The sequence below is a fragment of the Stegodyphus dumicola genome, chromosome X1, assembly GCF_044657685.1.
Source record: "Stegodyphus dumicola isolate Sdum_Otavi_A_Nest chromosome X1, ASM4465768v1".
NCBI lineage: Eukaryota > Metazoa > Arthropoda > Arachnida > Araneae > Eresidae > Stegodyphus > Stegodyphus dumicola.
This window is the reverse complement of record NC_140780.1, coordinates 64,822,785-64,835,540: the sequence shown is the minus strand read 5'-3', so window position 1 is coordinate 64,835,540 and position 12,756 is coordinate 64,822,785. Positions and strand designations below refer to the sequence as shown.

Genomic DNA, 12,756 nt, shown 5'->3' with positions numbered 1-12,756 from the left:
TATGTTTTTAAACATAGTTTTACAATATCATATTAACAACTTTCAATTAAGGCTGTTAATGGCTTGAAAAGAATAATTTCTGTAAATGTATATAAAATTAATTCGCGGTTAATAGGTCTAGAACTATACTTGCTTGAAATCGGATCAATCAAGTTGAATCATCTTATCATTTTGAATCTTCTTGTCACTCTACTTTTAGTGTAATTTTCTAAAACTGAATATTTACACTCACAGATAAATTTATAACATTTTTTGAAAATTTTCTGGTTTAAAGGGAAGGAATCTAACTCAAGAAATACTCGCTCGCTATCCTGTATTAACCAGCAAATGCAACTAAGTTACATTTGTGTATTCATTAATGATTAGCCAAATTACATGGCTAATATATGTGTTTGAAGATCGCTGATAAAGGCATTGTTTCGTTCCAGGCGACCGAACAAGCTAACTGTACAGAGTGTGATGTCTTGTACCTTTTTCGTTTACATAATATAAATAGGAGTTATACCAGGGGGGGCATTAATATTTTTTAAGTTCCTTATTTATTCAAATCTGAAAGGTTTGACATATTTTACCTGTTTTTCACCTGCAGCTTACAAAATTTTAGATCGATTATGACGTGTGGCTTATCTCATTTATCCGACCTAATCAGAACATTCCACGACATTTATCGTGAAAAGGGGCCCAAACCTGAGTCGGTCTTTTGCATGAGCCTTGAGTACCTCCTAGGTGATAGAATGACTTTGTCCAACTCCATCCCAGTTTTGAAGTAGAATCCCGAGGGGACGGATCCGAAGTCTTTCCACCTTTCTTCTCCTGCAACCAAACCACCCGAGAGGACTTTCAGCGCGAATTGTATTTTAAATGCTTCCTGTTACATATATACTATACAAACATCCATGCCTTCTCCGGAATTTGAACCAGAGCCCAACGAACGATATAGCAGCGAGGTGCATTAACCACTAACCGATCAGGGTGTCTCAATTATGAGTATGTCAAATGATTTCTTATGTTACCAGATGGTGATTGTTCTGTTAGAAGAATCGGTAGAAATCATAAGGAAGACAGTTATTTGCAGTTTCCTTCTGGGGCATTTCCACAAATTGATCGACTATAATATGAACACAATAAACTTTTGTCATTATTGTTACATAAACATTCGTTTTTCATATCAAATTTTAATATTTTACATTTATTGAAAATCACAAACTTTATATAAGGTATTTTCTTCCTCTCTTCTGCATGCCTTCGTGGTGTAACAGCGTTAGCACACTCGGCGCGTATTTGAGAGGTCCAGGTTCGAGTCCCGGCGAGAGCATTGCATATTTTTTACATCTCTTGCTCCAAAAAAAAGCCTAATGTCTTTAAAGTGGCGCTCGAACTAAAATGGCGGTGGATGATGATTCTTCACCATCAGGATTTGGCGACTGGGTCCCCTAATCTCCAGTCGCTCTTTAAAAGGGGGAGTATTTTCTACTTCCTTTCTCCATGCCTTCGTGGTGTAACTGTTAGCGCACTCGGCGCGTATTCGAGAGGTCTACGCTCGAGTCCCAGCGAGGGCAGTGCATACGTTTCTTATCTCTTGCTTCAAAAAAAATTAATATCTCTACCCATATTTAAGTCTCAAAAGACAGCGATAATTAACAAATCTGCCGTTATATCACGCATAGCATAAATGATACCCTGATTGTCAAATAGTTTGCCATTATTTATTAGCCTTCAATCGTAAAGATGTGGGTTCCAAAAACCCAGAATCGCAGTTTACTTAAAAAAATTTTTCCGGATGAATATCATGTATCTCAGAACTTTCTACAAAATACTCAACTGTTTTAACTTAAATTAAAGTTAATAATTTTCATTTTCTACAAAAATACTAAACTCTTTTAACTTAAATTAAAATTAATAATTATTTTTATGAATAAATGGAATATATATTTGCTTCAAAACATATGTAACTTTGCATATGACTCCCTAGAACCCGATCATACAGTTTATGCTTAAATTCATTCCCATAACAATTAAAATTTAAATTATTACAAGCAAAAAACAAACATACAACGCATTGAATACCAAACAGTGTAGAGACCAACTTATACCATAGGAATTAAATTAAAAAAGTATCGCCACTACTTGAACTCAGTGACTTAGAGTATTTGCCCTCATCTTGCGATTTCACAACTTGTCTGTTATATCTGTAAAACATTACAATATCATCATGGCTATTTATCAATATTTCTCATAGATTTTTAGAAAAAAAAAGCTACAGGCTTAACGGAGATGTCTATTCATCGCCTAAAAAATAAACGCAAACAGCTGTTTCTCAAAGGAATCTGTAGTGTCTCTCAGGGGACCTGCAGCTGATGAATATACCATGTGTCGGCAGGTTTCGGCACTCTCTCAAAATATTAGTACTGCCCCCTCCTCTGTGCTAAATGTTCAGCCCCTGTTTCTGGAAACTGAGCAATTGCCCACATTTCAATCTCCTCTGTCTTTCAGTACGAGAGGGAAAAGTGTACCGAAAGATTGAAGGTGACGTGTCAGATTAGCACATACCATGTGTAAGACGTAAGCGTTGTTTGTTTTCAGAGCAGACTGCCTCTCTTTGTTTCATTCTCCACTTTTACCGAGATTTGTTGCACTTTTTTTCATTTAATATATTTTTTTTGTTTTTGTTTAAGGACAATTATATTCAGAAATACCTTTATCTTACGCTTTTTTAATATGTGTTAAATTATTTTCAATAAAGCAGAAAAGTCAATTTTTTGTAAGCTTTACTATAGATAATAGTCATGGTATTTCTAGGCCTTATTATTCTTCAAAATTATGTACTTGGATATTTCGATCCAAGGGAAATAAAATGAGTCATCCTCCTTCACACCGTTCTGCTTACATATATTACGAAACGAAGTTTTCATGAAGTTTGTAGGAATACAGTTATGATATTCTATACAAAACAAAACAGGACTGGTTATTTGACTTCTTAATTACATCAATCTATATCAAATACAGAAAAGGTTAAACATTTTACTTTGATTTCTGTTCGATCAAATCTATGTAAATATTTCAAAATATGAAACTATAATTCTAGTATTATTAATGTAAACAGAAATAAGAATCTACAGTTTGACATTTTATCGCAATCAGATCGCAATAACTAAGAGGAGCCACAGATACAACATAAAGTTTTTGGTGGAAATTCGCAGTGTGTAGCATGAGCATAATTAAGTTAACATTAAAGTTTTAAGCATTGTAAATGTAGCAATCAAGTAAAATGAGTGCAGTATTCAACTAAATGATATTTTATGTTGTGTTGCCACCTGACTGATTTCACTTGTACAATCTGGTCTTTTTAAAACTTTTTTTTTAATTTCCCATAACTAAAGCTACTAGTTTATTACTTCTCAAAAGAAGTTCCATTATTTTCTGTTATTTTTGTCAGAGATTGTTGAGCATATTTTTGTAACGTAAGGTAAAAATTTGTCCAGTTTTGGGCGAATGAACATAAATGAACTAAAAAATTTATTTACTGTATTATTTTGAATTTTTTAATTTATTTATTTATTTATTTATTTTTCTTTGTAGAAAATAGAGGCTGTTGTGGCACTGAACCTGAAACAAACCTGGAGTAACCTGAAACAACCTGAAAAATATCTTAATGAAAGTGAACTGAGATTGCGCAATAGAGAAAATGCTAGTTAATAAACAGTTGGTGGTATGCCCAGTGTTGTGTTTTCTTTCACACAGAGGCGCAAAATTATTACATAAAAGCCCACGCGAAATCACAGCATTTTTCTGTGTATTATATTATTATCGTGAGACTGAAGTTAGTCAATTGTTTCTTTAGCATGCTTCAGAATACCTTCAACATCATATCAGTTGTTTGATGATGAGTAAAATTTTTAGAATTAATTAGCACAACTGAAAATTGCAATAATTTATCCCGCTTCATATCTTCAAGGGATAGTGTTATTCATTGTATTAAAAATGCGTGCAAGCGTAAGCAATTTTAATATTCCTGGGAAGCACCCAGAAAATCTTTCAGTTCGTTGAAGTAAAAGAATGAATAAAAACATTCAGAAATCCGGGGAAAACATCAGATAACTCTTATTCTTTCTAAATTTCGTTTCGTTTCAACAAAATTAGCAGCATGTTGCTTATATATTTAAATGTCTTTAATTTTCTTCGTGATATAAATAATGTAAAAAAAGAATACATAAAGAGTGCGAAAAAAAAAAAAAAAAGAGGGGACAGTTCTATATCCCCCATTTTAATGGGCCGATTGACGAAATTCGAATTGCTATTTTTATGTCTCGAAAGAGCAACTTTCGAGATATAAAAAGGATCTTATAGAAAAATATAAGATGTATATATAGCATTGTTCTACTATAAGTATTTTGACACAAAATCGAACTTTTTCTGAAATTATAAGGTATATCTCCCACCTTCTTAGCATGCCTTCATTGTGTAATGGTCAGCACGCACGGAGCGTAATCGAGAAGTCCGTGGTTCGAGTCCCGGCGAGAGCACTGCTCATTTCTCATCTCTCCTGCTTTAGAAAAACCTAATGTCAGTGGCTCCCGAACTAAAAGGTGGCGGAGGATAATTCTCCACCTCCAGAATTTGGCGATTGGGTTCCCTAATCCCAGTCTTCCTTTAAAAAGGGGAGTATATAAGGCATTTCTCCCGCATCCTTAGCATGCCTTCGTAGTGTAATGGTCAGCACGTTCGGCGCGTATTCGAGAGGTGCGTGGTTCGAGTCCTCGCGAGGACATTGCTCATTTTTAATTTCTCCTACTTTAAAAAAAAAAGTAATGTCTCTGCAAAATTACATGCCAGTTTGTTTTCTATATGTTGATTCTACGACTCAAATTATGCTTAGATATTAAATTTTGTAATTTTTGGTGAGAAATTAATCTTGCCGCATGTTTTTCAGTTTGCCGGCAAGAATAAATCACTTGCCGAACTTCTTAATTTTTAGTAACCTAATTTCATTTCCTTTTTTTTCATTGTACACGGGCCGAAAAAAAAAGGTCATCGTTAATAGTTTCAAATAATTTTAACAAAGTGCGTTAACCGCATTTGGCATTATTAATGCTTATAACAAATATGCCAAATTTCAAAACGCCAATATGTAAATTTATGTATATCTTAGAAAGTTTAGAATAAAAAACTCTTAATTTTTTGAAGATGTGCCTAGAAATACATTTACTTTAAGATGATGTTACAAACTTTATAGGTTTATAGTAAAAAATATGTTTTTGAAAAAATATTTAAAAATACAAATTTTAAAAATAAATCATAAAAAAATGTTCCAATTATATTTGGATTAAGCCTAAATTTCGAATTCTGGAATAAAGAATTAAGTAAATTTAATAAAAAAAAAGATATTAATAAATATATCAAACTGAATTAACATTGAGGTGTTAAAATTCTGAGAGCTAATTTTTTAAAAACTACTCATGCGATTTTTACAAAGCTTGACAGTTTACCATAATTTGAGTCGTAGAATCGAAATATGGAAAGAAGTGGCATGTCATTTCAGAAAAAGTCCAAATTTGTGTCAAAATACCTATATTAGAACAATACTATATATAAATCTAATGTATATGCTAAGTCGCGCTTTCGAGGCATGAAAAACTCAATTTGAGTTTTGTCAATCGGTCCAGTAGAACGGGAGATATAGAACTGTCCCCCCTTTTTTTTCGCAGTGTACCTTTACTCGTCGTTCACGCTGAAGAAATTTGCAAAATTTTTGCAATGTTTTGCAATGTGAAAATCCAAAGTCACGCTTTCGAGACATGAAAAACGCAAGCTGAATTTCGTCATTCGGCACAGTAGAACGGGAGATATTCCCCCCCTTTTTTTTTGCGTAGTGTACGTTAATCTATTAAGCTTTTCGGGAAATAGGAGGGGAAATAATTTGCTACACCTAAGCCTGCAGGAAATAATTTGCTACATCTTCTTCAATTTTAATTCATAAAAATAGCCTATTCGTTTTGTTTTACCGCAAATATTTTTTCCTAAATTTTACTGAAGTGAAAATGAAAACGATTATCGTATTAGTTTAAGGACTTATGTTTAAAAAAAAAAACTAATTTAAATTTTTTATTTTATTTTGAAAGTGCTGCGGGGGGAAGCAAAATAATTACATTGATATTGTTTAATTTTGCCTGGAAAAGCATATTTTGTGTTTTTTTTTAGGAAAATAAAAGTATATTTAAAAGTATAATCCTTGCTGAAATATAATACACCATTCGGAAAAAAAATTCCTCTCTTTTGCACTGTAGTGAATAAGTATTTGGTCTACAGATAAAAGAAAAGCAAGTTTTCTAGATTTTTAGAATTCGGTTGTGTTAATAACTATTCAGAACATTTGAAGCTTTTCTAAAAATATTAATTCGGGCATAATTCAAAGAATTTAGTGTACGATAAATGTTTCAAGTACTTGATTCATATGCATACGCGTGTTATTAGCTTTTGATTAAAATTTAAAAAAAATTTCATGCAACGTCTCAGACATAGTCTTCAAGCCAAATCATTGAACTGATAATTTCTTCGAATAAATATCCTTCAAATTTTTCTTTTAAAACATATCAATCGACAAATTTCTTGATTAAAAACATCACAATAATATTACACCAACTCAGTAGAAAGTAAGCCTGAAGTACTAAACTTTGCATTTCATAAAACTGTGAAAACCTCAGAATGTAAGTACCATTTGCTTAAAAATATTATCTATTAAAAACGGTTTATTTTGCATTTAAAGCAGATCCTCTTTTATTCTTACTTAAAGTACTCTTTAATATTGTAGTAGGAAAGTTTTGCACTGTATGCCAATTTTTACATTTGTCAGTTGTATGTACTTAAAATTCAGAATCGGTTATTTCGTTTAAGGCTTTATGTTTAGAGTATGTGTTAAATGTATTTATTAATTACTTTTAAAATGAAAAAGCTAAGGTTTTCCTATTTAGGTAAAATGAAAAAGCTAAAGGTTTCCTATTTAGGTTTAGGTAAAATGAAAAAGCTAAGGTTTTCCTATTTAGGTTTAGCTAAAATGAAAAAGCTAAGGTTTTCCTATTTAGGTTAGGTCCTTATTATTATGATGTAATGAAAATGTTTGTTTAGAGTTGGATTTTATTGCTGCTGAGTAGCGAATTGCAGGTAATTCTGCTGTATTTCAATCATTAAACTACGAAGGCTATGTAATTCTCGCACTTGTTAAGAGGCTGAATACTCAATAGATTGTTATCAGTACGTGGTACATAATGCCTTCAACAGAGTGTTAGAACATCACAGAATATAAAGAATCAGATATCAAGATGTCATTGACATTCGCTTTATGTTTGCTCGAATAAGATTATTGGGAGCGAATGAGGTATTTACAGTTAAAGTCAGCAACTGATAAAGACCAAAGTGCATAAACCTTTCAAGCTTGAGGCTGCAAAGACCCTCAGGAGGCCTCTGTGAAAAGAAAATCATTCTTTTTTCACTAGGAAGGGATAAAGACGTTCCTTTGATGATATGTTAGGAAATTATCTCTCTTCATTTCTCAATTTCATTCTCCAACATTATCTTGCTTCCAGTTCTGAGAATTCCATCTAGAGATTAAAATGATGGAAACGAATATGTAGTTTAAGTTGCTTTGAGTTGAAATTTTTCTGTGCTTTATTAATCTATACAAGATATGATTTAAACTTAAATTGGGAAGATTAAATATGCTTTTTTTGTTGTTGTTTAAATTTTTATTTAAAAGATCTTCCGAACAAATTTAACTAAGATACAAAGATTTAAAAGTAAGATCTTTCCATGATAATTATTAACCTTACTTAATTTATTCACTTAGCTAGAAATTTCTATTTTTGGCATGTTTTTCGGAATAAAAAAGAGAAAGAAAGAACGGCAAAGCTCTCAATTATATGTTTTGACACGGTAATCGGATTTTGTTATTTAACGAAATTAAATTTTTTAGGTATTATAAAAATTATTTAACTCATAAGTTACTCTAATTATTGTTTCTAATTGTTACTTGAAATATCAAGCGTAACACGCATGACAAATCATTAGAATTTGATCATTTAATTCAATCTCGTACATGATAAAACACAATGATTTTGCTAACTGATATAATTTAGAGCAGCGGCTCTCAACCTTTTGACTAACGCGTACCATCTAAATAAAAATTGAAAACCTTTAGTACCACCACCACTCTTGAACAAAGCTCAGGTCGCATAAATTTACGAGTGTTAGAGAAAACACTCAATCAGGATGTTGGAGTTTTGAATTTAATAGTTAAAAATACTTTGCGTACCACCTATTTTTCTCTTGCGTACCACCGGTTGAGAACCCCTGATTTAGAATATCAAGACGAATTCTTCCACGGAAACGGGTATAAAATACTAACGGGTACTTTCTGTTCATTCACACCCCGTTGACAAAATTCAGTAGAATCGCCTAGTTTTTATAGAATTTTTGAGTATATACGGGACAATAAACTATCCACTTACGGGAGTACAGTGCACCTGTTTAAGTACGCGTAGAATTACACCTTTTACTTTAAACAGCCATTTCGCTCTAAAAACTGTAAATATTGCCTTTATAGATTTTTTCCGCTCATATTTTTTTCTTTTTGTATATAAAATTTGTTACTATTTATGGACAGAAGATTACCTTGTGAGAACCAAGCAAACGTTTTCGTCCGTTCAACAAAGTTACCAAGCCTCCCAGGCGGGAGAGTGGTTAGCGACGCTGACTGCCGTACTAATGTGCCCGGGTTTGAATCCAGGAGAAGACATAGACATTTGTAAATATATAGTGTCTGTGCGGCATGGAGGCACTATAAATACGCGGCTAATCGAAAGTCCTCTCTAGAGATTGATGGTAGGGGAAGAGTCGTAGGAGACCCTCGGACACGTCTTCCCGGGGTGAAGTCGTACTGTCACCTGTATGGTGCTCAAGGCTCTTGCCAACGACAGGTGCAATCTTGCACTCCTTGCCACGATGAATTTCGTTTGCTTATTCTGATGTTACAGTTCCACAAGTGAGATAAGTCATAACACAAAATTACCAATGAGTTGACAAGTTTCATCGAAAAACGGATAATCAGGAAGTCCCAGATAATGTACCGTAAAAAAATGTGTTTAGTTAATTGCATAAAGCATTCAAATATAGTGAAGAAGCAGCTTAGAAGACTGCGTAGAAAAGTTATTAAAAGTACGTTTCTAAATGGCATGATTTCCTATTCTTAGATTATATATTCCAGAAACAATGTTTCCGAAATTGCATATCAGCTTACTAAAATAATGATAATTTTAGAAAATGTGACGCTGCCACCGAACTGTCTGGCTGAATGGACCTTTTCATAGTTTTCCTCATATATAACGTCGATATAAGCCAACTTATCTTCGAAAGTCTCCAACGAAAGCATTCTTTCCTTTAGGCAGATCAGATAATCCTTGATTGCTCTACCCATAATCTATTAAACAAAGAAAAAGAGGCAATGATAATTTTTGACCACGGATGTTGCTGAGGCGAAGGAACTTCCAAAATATGTATATCCGCCGAAAACATTGCGGTCGAAAACAACGCAAAGCGAAAATAATGATAAATGCAGTATGTAATAGAATTTTAGATTTATGAATTAATTGATAAAGGTATTTATTAATTAATCTCTTATTAAGTTTTACTACTATAATTTCGTGAAAAAGTTTAAAAATAGTTAGAAAATGGAAGATGAGTTATTGCATGGGGTTAACTCTATTTAATTAATTATAAAATTCCATTAACCGCAATACGTGGCATTAATTTTGCATTTATTATCAGTTTTTGAATGCTTAAGTTTCTTTCTTACTTTTTCAGCAAAAAATTATTAATTAATTCAAAAACATAAAAGTAAAAATATTCCTCATTCCTTCTTGCGCTCACAAATCACTATGCGAATATGCATTTACGACTTTTAAATCTTGAAAAAAGCATGTCTGCGATGAACTGTAGGTGCTTTATTTTTTACCACAATATTTTCGACAACGATGTTTTCAAACTGCGAAGTTTTTGAACCGCTTTATTTTCGACGACAATGTCTTCTACTACGATGCTCTAAAACTATGATGTTTCCTCCTTGCTTTCTTTTTCGCCGAGATGTTTAATTGGACGACTTTTTCTTCTTGCATTGTTTTCTCCGCGACGTTTTCGTCCGCGATCTTTCCGCGTGAACCCGAGATACATTGAGTCAAAAGAAATAGAGGGGGAATAAATAAATACACTGAAGAGCGAAAACATTATGCCCACCTAATGAATAACGCAATCCACGACCTTTGATCTGTAAAAGAGCTGCAACTCGCTTCGGCATGGATGTCATAAGTTCTTGGTTGGACAGACAGGACAGGAATGGAGACAGGTTGTACCCAAATGTCTAAGCAGCGGTAACGCAAAATCGAGGTATTCTGGCATGGTGGTATTTAAGGTCTGAGCTGCCGCTTCATGACATCCCAAATATGCGCTATCGGGTTAAGATCCGGCGACTTAGGTAGTCAAAACGTTAACTGGAATATTTATGCTACTCGAACCACTCCAACACAGTTCGAGCCTTGTGACATGAGGCGACTTCAAACGAGTTCATTGAAAAACGATTGTCACAATGTTTTGGCTCGTCAATGTACATACATAAAAAAGGAACAGTTCTATAGCTTCCGTTTGAGTTGACAAATTGACGAAATTCAACTTTCATTAGTCCTGCCTCAAAAGCGTCAATTACGATATATATTAGATTTATATATAACATTGCTCTAACATATGGTATTTTGGCCTACAATTCGACATTTTCTAAAATGGAATACTACTTTTTTTCCAGAATTCGATTCTGTGTCTCAAATTATGCGTACCTACCAAATTTTGTAAAAGTCATACAAGCCGTTTCGCATATATTACAATTAAGAAATGATGTGAATCCCATTTAAAAATTGGCATGAATTTTTGACATGACGCCAAAAAAATCACTTGGTGACGAATTTATACCTTAACCTAACCTGCGAAGGCCCACTAGCGGCCGAGCGGTTAAAGTCGCTGAGCACTGGTTCGATTCGGTGTTCGAGTCCCTGCGAACGGGCTGACTGCATGGGCGTTTTCATGATTTTCTCCATATGTAATGTGGATAAGAGCCAGTTTTCCTTAAAAAGACCTCCACGGAGCATTCCTCCCTTTCCGTGTAGTGCTTAAGGACGGAGCACGTAATAAGCAAAAAAAAAAAAAAAAAAAAAAAAAAGAAACTAACTTGCAAACAACTTTCTTTTTCCCAACTTTTCTTCAGTGAATAACTGCGTGCAAATACAGTGGCTCCCAAAAGTGCTCGGACACTTTAAGAATTTGTAGAAAAAGCGCAGTAGCCCAGAATTAAATTCGAATATAAAGCCCAAACATTTTTCATATCATCTCCATGCGATTTTGAATAAAAACAAACTTTTCTTTTTTCAACATTGACCTATTTTCTTTTTCTAAAATTAAAAATGTAAGGAGTCATAGATAAAACACGCCACAAAAGCGAGCACACACTTAAACATTTTCGTAAAATTTCATAAATAAAATTATAGTATGACACTTTTTTCCTGCATTTTGATGGCGTTTAAAAATACATTTGGCTTTATTCTTTGCTTACTTACTTCTTTATGATTGCTTATTCTTTCCTTCGCAAATGCTAAATAAGCCCGAAGCGTATAGGAACCATGCCTAATTTGTAGATGAAACCAAATTTAACATTTTTGGTTCCCATGGACAAATAGTTTTATGGAGAAGAAAAAATGATGAACTTAATCCGAAGACCTTGGTTGGAAAAGTAAAGCATTGCGGTGGAGGTGCGAGTCAAATTTCATTTGTTATTTTAGACTTAGCGACAATTCTCTGTCAGTCTGTCTAAAGTTTGGTTACAAATTATGATACCTAAAATGTGTAAACTTTATAAAGTGTAAAACCCGAACTCCGGTGCTTTCATATTAAACCCTGTAAATCTCAATATGGATTATGTATACCAAAATATGATTAATATTCTTTGCTGACGAGGGTCCTACATTTTGTAGTATGCTGGAAAACTTCGATTTATGTAGTATGGAAGACAGGGATTTATAGTGGCTCAAAGTAAAACTTGAAAACGTACATTTTTACGTTTTATGAAATGATTTATTATTAAAGGAAAAAAATTAAACACAGTCAGTTGCTTCATTACTTGGAGTATAAATATCGATTGTAAACTAAGCAAATTTTCGTTTAAGAAGGATTACAAAACAGGAAACATTACAAGATATATTAGCTGAATATTTGCTTATTATACTTATGAGGAATAAAAGCAATTAAGTCATTACCATACGTTCCATTCCTGTATACTTTAACAAATTAAGGAATAAATCCAGTTTAAATTACTCACTTAAAGTCAAAGAAATTATTACAAAATGAAATTAAATGTAATGTTTATGAACAAAATAAACCAAAATGAAATGCAACAGAAGCAAATGCAATAAGCACAAACAAATTTCCGTTGAATTGTAATTGTAAACAGTCGATAAGCATACATGACAGGCTTGTGTAGGGTTGCTTATGCTTAATTAGTCGCATGTGTTTCCTTCCATGCCAACGGTTCACCATTGAGCATGAGCAGTAAGCGAAATTCGTTAACATTGATCAACTTAATGTGCGGTTTGCCATTACGCAGCCCGTTCGCCTGGGATCGAACCCATATCAAGTCGAACTACTAATGTTCAGAGCCCTTAACCACAC

General features: G+C 33.3%; 1 long non-coding RNA gene across 7 annotated transcripts in view; it reads left to right on the top strand.

Annotated features, from left to right (window-relative positions):
- LOC118181451 (uncharacterized) overlaps positions 1-3,712 on the top strand; it is a 119,704-nt gene extending 115,992 nt beyond the window's left edge. For all 7 annotated transcript variants that reach the window (XR_004756885.2, XR_004756883.2, XR_015038789.1 and 4 more), the window contains one exon: positions 3,580-3,712. This is a non-coding gene — a long non-coding RNA (uncharacterized LOC118181451). The remainder of the gene's footprint in view (positions 1-3,579) is intronic.
- Positions 3,713-12,756: the final 9,044 nt, after the last annotated feature.